The following is a 12,338-nucleotide window of genomic DNA, read 5'->3' as shown; positions in this document are numbered from 1 at the left end:
ATATTGCAATTTAAATTTGCTAATAAAATACGGTCATTTATTCTGGAAGTTTTCAAAATGTTACTTTAGCAGTTTTGAATCGAACAGGGGGGTTACTAGATGGGATACACGTGAAAGTTAGTATAAATCAATACAGATTTTTTTTTTAATTGATCATTTGGCATATCAATTATTAGGTTCCTATTCATGAGAAATGTAGCCCTGTAGGTTTAAACTCTTTTTTTTTAAAGTAGAAAAAATTTGAAGGCACTTTTTTTTGATTGAATTTTCGAATGATTGAAGTGATTTTTCTTTTGAAAATAATATTTTGATTGAATAATACAAAATATCCTAGCCAAAATGTGGTACAAACGCAAAATTACATTACTTCAATCAAAAAAGTTGTTTCAACAAAAAAATTGACTTAAAAAAAAAAAAAAAATTCAATCAAAGAAAAATAGTTTTCAAATACATTTTTGGGAGTTTCAAATTTATTTTTGCATTCAAACACATTTTTTTTGATTGAAGTGACTTTTTCTTCGATTGAAAATATATATTTTGATTGAATCAACTTTTTTTTTTGATTGAAAAATACAGACACAAATACTTTAACACAATATGATAACTTTGAGAAGGACCTGAATAATTCCACAACAACAAAAAGTGTCATTTAGTGTAATTGGTGTCATCCTCCAGTTGGGGGTGCCTGAGCTTGCCAATTATGAAATGCAATATAGAAAGTATTAAAACAGTATTTATTGCCGTGTGGAGTTGTTTGTTAAGTTTACAGATCTTTAAAGCCCACGTACTACATTGCCAGTATTCTTGAGCCCGCTATCAAATGACTACAGTTAGCTCTCTAGTTTCTCCCAAATGAGCGTTTTGTTTTGAAGGGGGATGGTCAGATATAAATAATCAACCAATAACATGCCAGTACTCACCCTCAAACACGCCTCTTTACGGTTGCTATGCCTACTTCACGGTGTTCTGTGAGTGACGAACTAGATAGCCAATCGTCGTAGTGCAGGGTGTGAGCGCGAGAGCATACTGGAAAGAGTCCCTCATTTCTACTACAACGGGCATTCAGCGGAGGCTTGCCTACAATAGTGCCGAACGGAAACAGTGGGAATGGACAATGATGTGTAAACGTCTTGGGAGAAGTCTAAACAGGTAATGAAAGGCCTTTTATTTCATTTCACGTTTGCACAATATTAACGTTCATTTGTGAAGATGACGCGCGGTTTGTTCACGTCTGCTGGTGGTGACAGCACTGTTGTTTGACACCAAGCTAACGCTGCAAGGTGTAGCTCACCTGAGGCAACTTGAGTTTTGCACGAAATGTATGGAAATTGTAGGGGAACTGCAGTTTGAAGTTTAGTTCTATTTAAAGTAAAGCAAACGCGTGTTTAAATCCTTTTATACGTGTATTATGACTTTTTTGTTAAATCCTAATGGGGTAGTCATTTAACTTATTGGCTACCATTGACGGCAATGGACGTCCAATGAATTCGCCTGTCCAAGTCTAAATGGATTGGACGTCTAGCACTGTCAATGGTACTGAAAAAAAGACCATTCACACCAGGTTCTCCCAGTTTAAATTAATTGGACGTCTAGCGCCGTCAATGGCATGCAATTAGTTAAATACTATTAAGAAAGAAAAAACGGACTCTAGGCTACTTGGGGTTGTAACCATAGTGTTTTTCTGTCTTTATTTATTTTAAATTCATATATTTAGCTTTTTTTTTTTTTTTTAAAACATTGTATTTATTTATAAATTTCTGGATAATTATATAAAAATCAATAATAATTAATAATTGAAATAATACTAATGCTAATAATTTCTCAGTTTCAAATTTATTGTAATTACCAAAAGGTTGCCCTATCAAGTGTTAAAGGTCTTATGTGTCAACTTTTGAATCGTTGTCCACTGAAAGGGTTCAAATGTATTTATTCGTGTCAATTTTTAAAAATAATTTATCATAAAAATAATGCAATATGAATGGAAGTATTGAGATTTATCCAGACTTGTTTCAGTGCAGCCATTTTAAAGACAACCAAGATCTCATGACGCAAATTCCCAAATTTCCACAGTTATTACAATTCATGCATTGCTGACAAGAGTTTCCAAGCAAGCTGGCCTTGTGACTTCTTAGAATTTCACCACAGGTATCAACCATGCCATTGTACAAGTAGTCTTCTGTCAGTCAGCTTTCTGTGACTCTTGAACAAATTTGATGCTTGTCCACTACTGGTAAACAGACTGCAGTGTCAAAACGGTCAACATTTTTCACAAACAAGGTCACTTTATAGATTGTTTTGCTCAGGAAATTAAAACTGGCATCTTTCTGTCTGGGAGTAGCGGCACGGTGACTGATTGGTTAACACATTGTCTCACGGTTTTGAGATCAAGTGTTCAAACCCCAGGCTATGGCCTTCCCGTGTCGAGCTTGATCTCTCTGTGTGTCCTCCTGCCAGTTTTCTCCAGGTACTGCAGTTTTCTGCCCAAATCTCATGAGTGAATTCTCCTTATGTCCTCTCACTGGCAGGCAACCAGCTAAAGATGTACCCCGCCGTATGCCTACAATCAGCTGGGATATTAATGCTAGGTACCCCCACAACCCCTGTGAGGAAGAGCAGCATGAATAATGAATGTTTGGGAACAATCTGTAAATAATTAAATTGCCCCTGGAACTCCCCTTTTTCATTGCCGAAATCGATGCAACCCCATGTCTTGGTGTAACGTAAGGGTCAGGACTAGACACCAAATTGACATTATACTCAGTGAGGACAAACCAATGTGTTATACTATAAAGAGTTAGTATTTACTCATATTTTATATCGTCCCCGTCAAAAAACATGAATTTCCAAACACGCTTTGTTCAAGTTTGTTACTAGGCACTAGCCATCCTCATGCCAAACTGTCATATACCATTGCACACTGACATAAAATAATGCTATACTGTATGCGGTCCTCATCACAAACATATTTGACAACAAGCCGTCATCCACACAGCTTTGAAAAACTCAAAGGCAAACTCCGTTGTGAGTTGTGACATCATCATCATCATCATCCCAAACTCTTCGAAAATCATGACCATACGATGATCTTACTAAACGTGTAAAAGGGCGGGGGGGAAAAAAATATCTTTCTTGTGCTGAGCTTCGTTAGGCAACATTGAGTGATGGCAATCTAATGAATTTGGAAATAGGCGCAGTTTCCTAAATATGAGACATTTTGAGAGTTCAAGTGAGACCATAGATTCTTAAGATATTTTAATTGATTAATAATGCGTAACAAAATAAATGACGAAATAGGGAAAGACACATGTACTCTTTAGGGCTGTCCCATATGATTATATCTATTAGTCAGCAGACTTTTTTAACAATTAGTCAAGTGTTCTAATATTTTTTTCCCCACTAGTCTAGTAATTAAATTTTTGTTGACACTTATTAATTCACAAAAACATTTTGGAACACTTATATTTTTTATTAAAGTACAAATAAACACATAAATAACAATAATAAATCACAAATAAACAATGAGGTCAGATGCTGATAGCATTAACTAGTGCAAAAGAATGGAATGTAAACAGATTCAAAACACTGTGACTTCACCTTTACAACATGATTTAAAAATATGTAGTATTAATAGTATAGTATACTACTATATGTATATACATAATAATATGTTATAATATAAAGTAAGTAAGATTAGTGCAGTCATGGACTATACTAAGCGGGCCAGTTTTTCCTTTTTTTTTTTTTTTTTTTTTTTTTTTTCCCCAAGCGGGAGCATCCATCATTCTAACAAATATAATCTGCATGTTGTGCACAGACTACAGAGATTGTGACACCTACAGCTTTTGGGAGCAGCAGCAGAGTAGATAAATAAATGTCATGTGTCAATGGAGTGAAGTATGTGAAAAAAGCTTAATCATGCACGTTGATACGACGCACAGAAAGGCAACTTCAATCAAAAATGTCGTTAGGTAGTTATATCGATTCACGATCTGCCAGCTTGTTGTCTCCTGTTGTCTTCTAAAATTACAGCTGGGTGACGGCACTTCAGGTGTTCATTCACGGCTGACGTACTGCCTTGGTATGCAAGCTTGGCATTGCAGAGACCGCACACGATAGTGTACCCTCCTTTGTTTCATTGAAAGAAGTCCATGCTTTTTTTTTTTTTTTTTGGCTTTGTGCCGCGCATATATACTGTATTTTTTTTTTTAACCCTTCATTAATTGCCGACAGGATAGTGTGCTCATCATGTATTTACATCATCGATGACGTCGACTAGTGGGGAGAGCTCTAGTACTCTTATGCAGAAATGGGCTTGTCTTCGATTGCTGAGGTCATCAGGCTCACCTGGTGTCTGTTAAATTGCTATAACAATCATAAAACGCCTGTGATTACTACCGAGTCAATTTAGATATTTTCATTTAATCCTTAGATGCACAAGTGAGTGGACCCAACACTCTTCCATAAGTGGGTCAAAAATGACCCATACTAGAATCAGTGTTTTTATGCTATTCTGGTTAAGAATAAAAAATTGTACAATATTTAGTATATTTGGAACCACACAAGAATGATTTAATGTTTGAAATATCTTTATTTTCACTTTTTAACATTTTTGAAAAAGAAAATTACGAGAACAGCAATAGACTTCAGACCAGAAAATTAATCGACTGCTCAATTTTATTTAAAACTGTGCGGAATGAAAAAACAACAACAATCAATACAATTGACTGCAGTGTAAACAGAAACTTAACAAGTTTAAAACTCCAAAACTGAGTGTGAAGCACCCATCTGAAGGCACGCTCCTCTCACTGTTGGTTTTTATTGGTTAATAGTAGGGCTGTCCCAAACGACTAATTTCCTCCCGATTAGTCAGCCGACTATTTTTACGATTAGTCGACTAATCTAATAATTTAAAAAAAAAAAAAAAATTTTTTTTTTACTAATTTAGCAATGAAATTTTTGTTGTCGCTTATCAATTCACAAAAAACATATTGGAACACTCAAATTATTTATTAAAGTACAAATAAACACGTAAATAACAATAATAAATCACAAATAAACAATGAGTTCAAATGCTGATAGAATTAACTAGTGTAGCATCCCGATTGATAAGATGGTCTCTTAAACTGATGGTTTACAACTTTTATTCCATCCTTGATGTAAACACACTGTAAGAGCTACGGTGCACACAAATAAAGCAACACAATTAGAAATTAACAAAAACTTTTCACCTTTTTCCTTTTAAACCTTATTTATATATCAATGAATTGCCTATATGAATTGCCTTTACCTTATTACCTTATCATTGACAATCTCTCCCTTGAGTGCAATGACTGTATATACTGTATATATTTATGACCTTTTAACCTTATATAATTTTCTATACATTAAAATAAACCATAGCATGAAATACACCTTTCAATTAGCATTAAGAACAATACTAATAGCACTTATAGGCCCATTGCCAATGAAACATTATTATTTAGTAAGGCGACAGCACCCTCTGGTGTACAAAAAATGAAGAAAAAAAATAAATTCAAACTGCGTGAAGGCGCTTGAGTTGTTTATTCACGGCCGACGCGCAGCCAAGCTTGGCACTGAACAGACAGGACAGAAGAGTGTACTCTCCTTTGTTTCTTTGAAATAAGTCAATGTTTTGGACACTCTGGTGCGCTTTTTTTGGCTTTGTGCCGCTTTCCCCGCTTGCAAACAGAGCATCCGACATTCTAACTTTCCACTAGGCCTGAACGATATTGGAAAAAACTATTGTCGCGATTTTTTTTAGGTTTGCAATATATTGCGATATTATATTGCGATATTAAAAAAAAAAAAAGATCTATCTTTTTTAAAGAAATTTTCACTAAATGACTTGAATAGCTGTTTGGAAATACTTTACATAACACACCGTGACCACAGTGTATTCATATAATACCGTTTAATTTGTTAATGATGAAGATTTCTGTATGAGGGTATCCAGGAAGTCATGTCTGCACAAAATAGATCATTTATTGAATACAATATTTTACACTTCAACAGCAGCAAATACATTAAATGATAAATAAAAGAGCAGGTGCATTAGTCCCCTTAGTTTTTGACAAAATATAACAAATAAAAACTTCTGTAAAATAACAACAAAGTTGTCAACATATTTGAACAAAAATATTAAATATGACAAATAAAAGAGTTGTTCACAAACTATAACAATAAATAAAAACCTCAGTAAAACAACAAAGTTGTCAACATATTTGAACAAAAATATTAAATATGACAAAAGAGTTCACAAACTATAACAATACATAAAAACCTCAGTTAAACAACAAAGTTGTCAACATATTTGAACTTAAATATTAAATCTGACTAATAAAAGTGCAAGTGCATTAGTCCCCTGAGTTGTTTACACAAAATATAACAATATAAAACTGCAAAACGGCAACAAAGTTGTAAAAATATTTCAACAAAAATATTAAGTATCAAAACTTTATGTGCAGCTGTACTATATATAGTTATTTGAAAAATACGGTTTACAATAAATTTAAATATAAAAGAAACAAACTCAATTGAACTTGTAAATAATTGAACTGAATAACTGCAAATAACTGTGATGAATAACAGAACCATTTTAACTCCCAAATTTCCTGCCTTCCTGATAGCTGTCATGAATAAAAAGAAAAGACATTCCTTCAGCTGTGTTATGTATTTGTCTGCATATCGTCCACCTTCCTTGCTCAGCAATTCTCAACTGGGTCTATTAGTTTATCCACTATAGCAGGCTTGAGACAATAACGTTGGCATTTAACAATGTTCCCACCTGTGCTAAAAAGCCTCTGATGGGGAGCTCGTAGCAGGAATGCATAGATACCTGCGTTTTAAATGGTCCCACATGTTTGACAGATTACTTCTTGTTGAGGCAACCATGGCGAGGCACTGTCGACAGGGCTGTTTTTTGTCCCTTATAGTCTTGTTCTTGCCAAAATACTTCCAAAACTCCTTTTGGATACAGTCTTCCTTGCTCCTCCAACGTGTTGATTGCTTGCTTTCACTTTGAGAACGGGCCCTCCTCCCTCCGCTCTGCTGTTCGGCCCCTCCTCCCTCCACTCCGCTGTTGCAGGGGGAGGGGGAGGAGCCGATGACTTGCTGGAGAGAAAGAGAAGCTGTGCGCTTTTTTTCCCCTCTCCTTCCTCAAAACAAACGTTTGTGGATTAAAAAAAATGAAATTAAAAAACTATCGCACGTCCTTGCGATGGGACTATTGCACATGCGCACATCGCGATGGCGATGTTTAAACGATATATCGTTCAGGCCTACTTTCCACGCATATATTTTTTTAACCCTTCATTAACCGTCGACGGGATGTTGTGCTCGTCGACGGATTTACGTCATCGATGACGTCGACTATGTCGACTAGTCGGGACAGCTCTAGTTAATAGCTTATTCACCGGCCTAATCTTGCTGATGCTTGTGTTCCTGCCTCTAGTGCTCAATTACGGTATTGTTGCATGGGGCTTATTGATTGCGTCGGAGGTTTGAAAACAAATCCATCAATTCCCAATTAGAAAAAAAAACAACAAACAAGAGTAATGTTTACTGCAGGCAACAATATGAAAAGTAGTGGTTTAAAAAGTACATGCTGTAAAATGTACCACTTCATACCTATACTCAAGTAAAGTACAGATACACAAAAAAATGTACTAAGTACAGTAACAAAGTAGTTTTCCTTTGTTACATTCCACCACTGCAAAACAGCGAACCCTGTCCGGCAACCTTAACTTAAACTTTCGGTAAGCAAGACGTCGCATTGGCCAGCAAGTGAGCATTTTGGACGGGCGAATTATTCTCTAGAGACCAGGGAATATACGGACTTACTAGCCAAATACTGTTTCACCCTCTCAAGATAGACCATGGCCTGTGCTTGAGGCTGTGAATGTGTCCAGCTATGGTACTTCTCCTCCACAGATGGACAGATTTTGGAGCAGTCTTGTCTTGGCACTGTTTGTGGGTTAGTAGTTCATTTACTGCCTTGCTGTGCACAAATGATCAGCTCATTTTGCTTATAAAAAAGCAACACAGAATTTGAGTTCATTCATCCTAAGGTATATTTTTGTTGTTGTTTTCAGTTAAATTTTGACAATGGATGGGGTTTGTCTTATTGAGTTTTGGTCATTCACAAGTCTACATTCTACTTCACTAGCGTCGAGGCTATTAACATTTTCTCATACTTTGACGCCTAAAAATACTATTTGTTGTGAAAAAAAAAATATATATATATATATATACAGTACTGTGCAAAAGTTTTAGGCAGGTGTGAAAAAATGATGTAAACTAAAAATGCTTTCAAAAATATAAACAATTAGAGCTGGGAATCTTTGAGCACCTAACGATTCGATTACGATTATGATTCAGAGGCTCCGATTCGATTATAAAACGATTATTGATGCACCCCCTCCTTTAAAAAAAAAATTGTTTTTTAATGTTTTGTACATTAGTTCCAAAATTGTTCAAATTTTTTTAAAAAAATGTTTTGTACATTAGTTCCAAAATTGTTCAAAAATACTCTCAGGCTAAACCAAACTACTATTTCAGTATCAAGTTAACATATAGCAGTAAACAAATATACAAAAATAACAGTAATTAAAAAAACTCCAGTCCCCATTCTGTATCAGCAGCTTTTAACTACATTCAATTAATTTATTGTTGTCAATCAACCGTTAAAGTTGTTAAAATTGCTCCCGTTATTCCATAATTTCCCTTTTGTCTACTTTCGACATGTGAAAGTTTTAAAACTATTTTAAAGATAGATTCAAGTCAATATTTTACCGATTTAGGAGTATTTTAGATAAAAAGTTAATTAGGTTTGCTTGGAAGGTTCGCTACAACAGCCTTGCAGGGAAGTGTACTGCTTTAAGATGGCGGCCGTTTACTAACGCCCGCATCTAGCTTTTTGTAGATGTGCTGCTAACGCTACCGAATCTATATTGCATCTAGTCCTATATAAATGATATCTACCGTAACATTATATGGATGTACTTTGTAGCAGTTTTTTGGCAGCAGTCAGGTATGTTGTTGTGTTTTTTTTTTTTTTATCTCGTGGCATGAATTGAGCTAGAGCCGTGAGTTGAGGCTCTAGAATGAGAAGCATGATGTTTAGCTACTCTCGCGCCGCTCTCATTACGTCCTGAAGACCGCGCGGCGCACTGAGTGTGTTGTACTTCCGCTTTACTTGGCATATTACAATAATCGGAATTTGGATGTTTGTGAATGGTTCTCGAATCTTCCACGGCCGAATCGCGAATAATCTAAGAATCGGAAATTTTGCACACCTCTATAAACAATGATTGTTTATTTTTATCAATTTACAAAATGTAAAGTGAGTGAGCAAAAGAAAAATCCCAAATTTATTCTGCAGCATGACAACGACCCCAAACATACAGCCAATGTCATTAAGAACTAGCTTCAGCGTAAAGAAGAACAAGAAGTCCTGGAAGTAATGGTATGGCCCTGCAGAGCCCTGCTCTCAACATTATCGAGTCTGTCTGGGATTTCATGAAGAGACAGAAGGATTTGAGGAAGCCTACATCCACAGAAGATCTGTGGTTAGTTCTCCAAGATGTTTGGAACACCCTACCAGCCGAGTTCCTTCAAAAACTGTGTGCAAGTGTACCTAGAAGAATTGATGCTGTTTTGAAGGCAAAGGGTGGTCACATCAAATATTGATTTGATTTAGATTTCTCTTCTGTTCATTCACTGCATTTTGTTAATTGATGAAAATAAACTATTAACACTTCCATTTTTGAAAGCATTCTTAGTTTACAACATTTTTTCACACCTGCCTAAAACTTTTGCACAGTACTGTACATATATTAATAACAATATAAAACAATATATATAACAATTGATGACATGTACATGAAAAACAAATGGTCAACACATCAAATTACCACAGATAAAACATTATGAGTCGGTAAATAAATGTCTACTACTGTAAAAATGGTCTTTATAGATTAATTTGTGAAGAGTGTTTTCTGTAGCACAGCTAAAGTATGTATTCTCATGGAGCTGCTCAGTAAGTGATGCCTGTTTGGCACATGGTTGCAAAGTGCTGCACTGACAAACTACATTCAGGCCAGGACAATAGGGAGATTGCCAAGCCTATGTATGTTGGCTACTCTGATTTCCCCCATATGGCCTTTTATCACTTTAACGGCTTTTATCTATTGCACAGATTATTGTCTATTCTTTGTATGATTTGACTTTGTGTTAAGCATTTCACTACAGAGATATTTAAAATGAGCAGTTATGGCGGTCGGCCTATTCTGCTAATCAGCATGTTCAAACTTTTTTTTTCTTTGTAAGACTATAAGCATGAGTATGAACAGTATGTATTAGTGATGCACGATAATAAATTTTTCAACCGATAACGATAACCGATAATTTCCTCCTCATTCCAACCGATAACCGATAATGTCAAGCCGATAATTCTATTTTAAAGATTTATGTAAAATTTTAAAGTATACACAAAAGAAAATATTACCGTGTATTATTGTGCAAAACTAAAATTTATTGCTCTTTTTTTCAGCATAAAATATGAACAAGTATTCAATTCCAACATCTAAATAATGACAGATTGTCTGACATTGTGTAATGGTAAACTTTTGGCAACAATTACTTACAGAGTAAATACCCAAGTTGCACAGAAATGCCTTTAAAAGTAAGCCATTCCTAACATATATAACATTTAAAACACACCTCCTTAAAACTAGTCAGTTTTAAGTGTAAATCTATTGGAAATAAGTGAAATTATCTGCCAGCGCTTCAAGTGTATTTCTCTCAGATTTCTTGAAGAAAAATAGCTATCTGAAAATAATCTTAACAGCCGTATTTTAAGCAATACATTATTATACTTAATCCTAAAAAAAAACTTTGAAGAAGAAAAGATTTTGAATAATATTTGTGGCTACAGAATGTTATTGTTATTTCATTACAACAGGAATGTGCATATTTAAATTGATAAGTGTTAATAAGTGCCAATAAGTTTTGATTATCTACTGTGACTGTAATTGAGCAGACAAATAAATAAGATTAATTTGAAAAGTGATTGCTAATGTTATATGCTTTATTGCGCACTGTGAAAATGATTAACTCAAAGAGCGAGATGTCATGTACCCATTCTGCAGCGCTTTGTTTACATTTGCGGCACTCACGAAATTTGCTTTACAGCAGCTAAACTGATACACGGCAGTACTATTTGGATGGAGTTGGAGCTCGCATCTCCGTGCGTGTTGTTTTGTGCCTGAGTTTTGTTAAGCCGAAAATAAAGGCAGCGTTACAAAGTCATCTGACCTCTCGTCATTTTACATACTGAATGCATTATTGACTGGCTGACTTCGTTTTCTCCATGTTTAAATTACCATCTAACCACTGTGCCGTCGTCATGATAAGCTTGCTTACTGGACATCACTTCCAAATATTCGTGGTGAAAATGTGATTGGCATGTTTTTCATGAAGAATGGTGGTCGTAGGGCTTTGGCTCTCGGGTCATTTCGGTAAAAAAAAAAAATCGTGTCTCGTCTCAGCGGCGGCGGCTACGTTCGTACCGGTTAATCCGCCCGCACCGGCCTGTTCGCCGCGGCATAATCAGGGCCTGGCTCTGCTCGCATGCCGTGGGGGAACGCTCGAGAAACCGGGGTGTTCGCCGGAGGTCCCGAAGCCGGGGAACCGGGCTCTGCCCGCCCCGCCAACGGCGAGGTGGCGGCGGCCTGCCGGACCGGCCAGAGCGGCGGGCTCCGTCAGAGGACGGCTACTTGCAGACTATCGGTCTCCTGTCGTGTCGGTGTTTAGCCTTAGATGCGAGTTTACCACCTACCTTGGGCTGCTTTCCCAAACAACCCGACTCTGTATTGTCACAAGCCCCGTAGTTTAGCTTGTGTTTACAATAGCTTTAGCATTCCCGATAGCAGCAGCCTCGTATTCGTTCCAAAAATGTTTGTGATGCAGTTTTAAATGAATGCTGGGTTAGTGGTTTTGAATGAGAACGCTTTCTTTCGGCCTCGTGGAACTTGTGCGGTACATGTTTTGCAGATGGCAAGAGCGTCGTTTTTTCAGTAACAGCCGCCATAATATTCAACTATTTCTTGTCATGTAACTCCGCCTCCTCAACCCCTCCGCTCTCAGGGGCTTCAGAGAGGGGAGGGGTTGAGGAGACGGCGTGCTGAATTCTTCGGTTGTGCACATTTGGAGGCAAAATCAAGTATCTAATTATCGGATTGCATTATCGGTTGAATTTTTTTATTATCTGGATTATCTGTGTGACGTCATAATTGCCATTATCGGCCGATAATTATCGG

General features: G+C 36.4%; 1 protein-coding gene across 1 annotated transcript in view; it reads left to right on the top strand.

Moving 5' to 3' along the window:
- Positions 1–1,007: 1,007 nt before the first annotated feature.
- fcho1 (FCH and mu domain containing endocytic adaptor 1) overlaps positions 1,008–12,338 on the top strand; it is a 109,185-nt gene continuing 97,854 nt past the window's right edge. Inside the window, exon 1 of the mRNA XM_057841082.1 lies at positions 1,008–1,149. The gene's annotated coding sequence lies outside the window, so the exon portion shown is untranslated. The remainder of the gene's footprint in view (positions 1,150–12,338) is intronic.

Source organism: Corythoichthys intestinalis, chromosome 7, assembly GCF_030265065.1.
Source record: "Corythoichthys intestinalis isolate RoL2023-P3 chromosome 7, ASM3026506v1, whole genome shotgun sequence".
NCBI classification, from domain to species: domain Eukaryota; kingdom Metazoa; phylum Chordata; class Actinopteri; order Syngnathiformes; family Syngnathidae; genus Corythoichthys; species Corythoichthys intestinalis.
The sequence above is the reverse complement of the archived record's forward strand: the minus strand, read 5'-3'. Positions and strand labels throughout refer to the sequence as shown.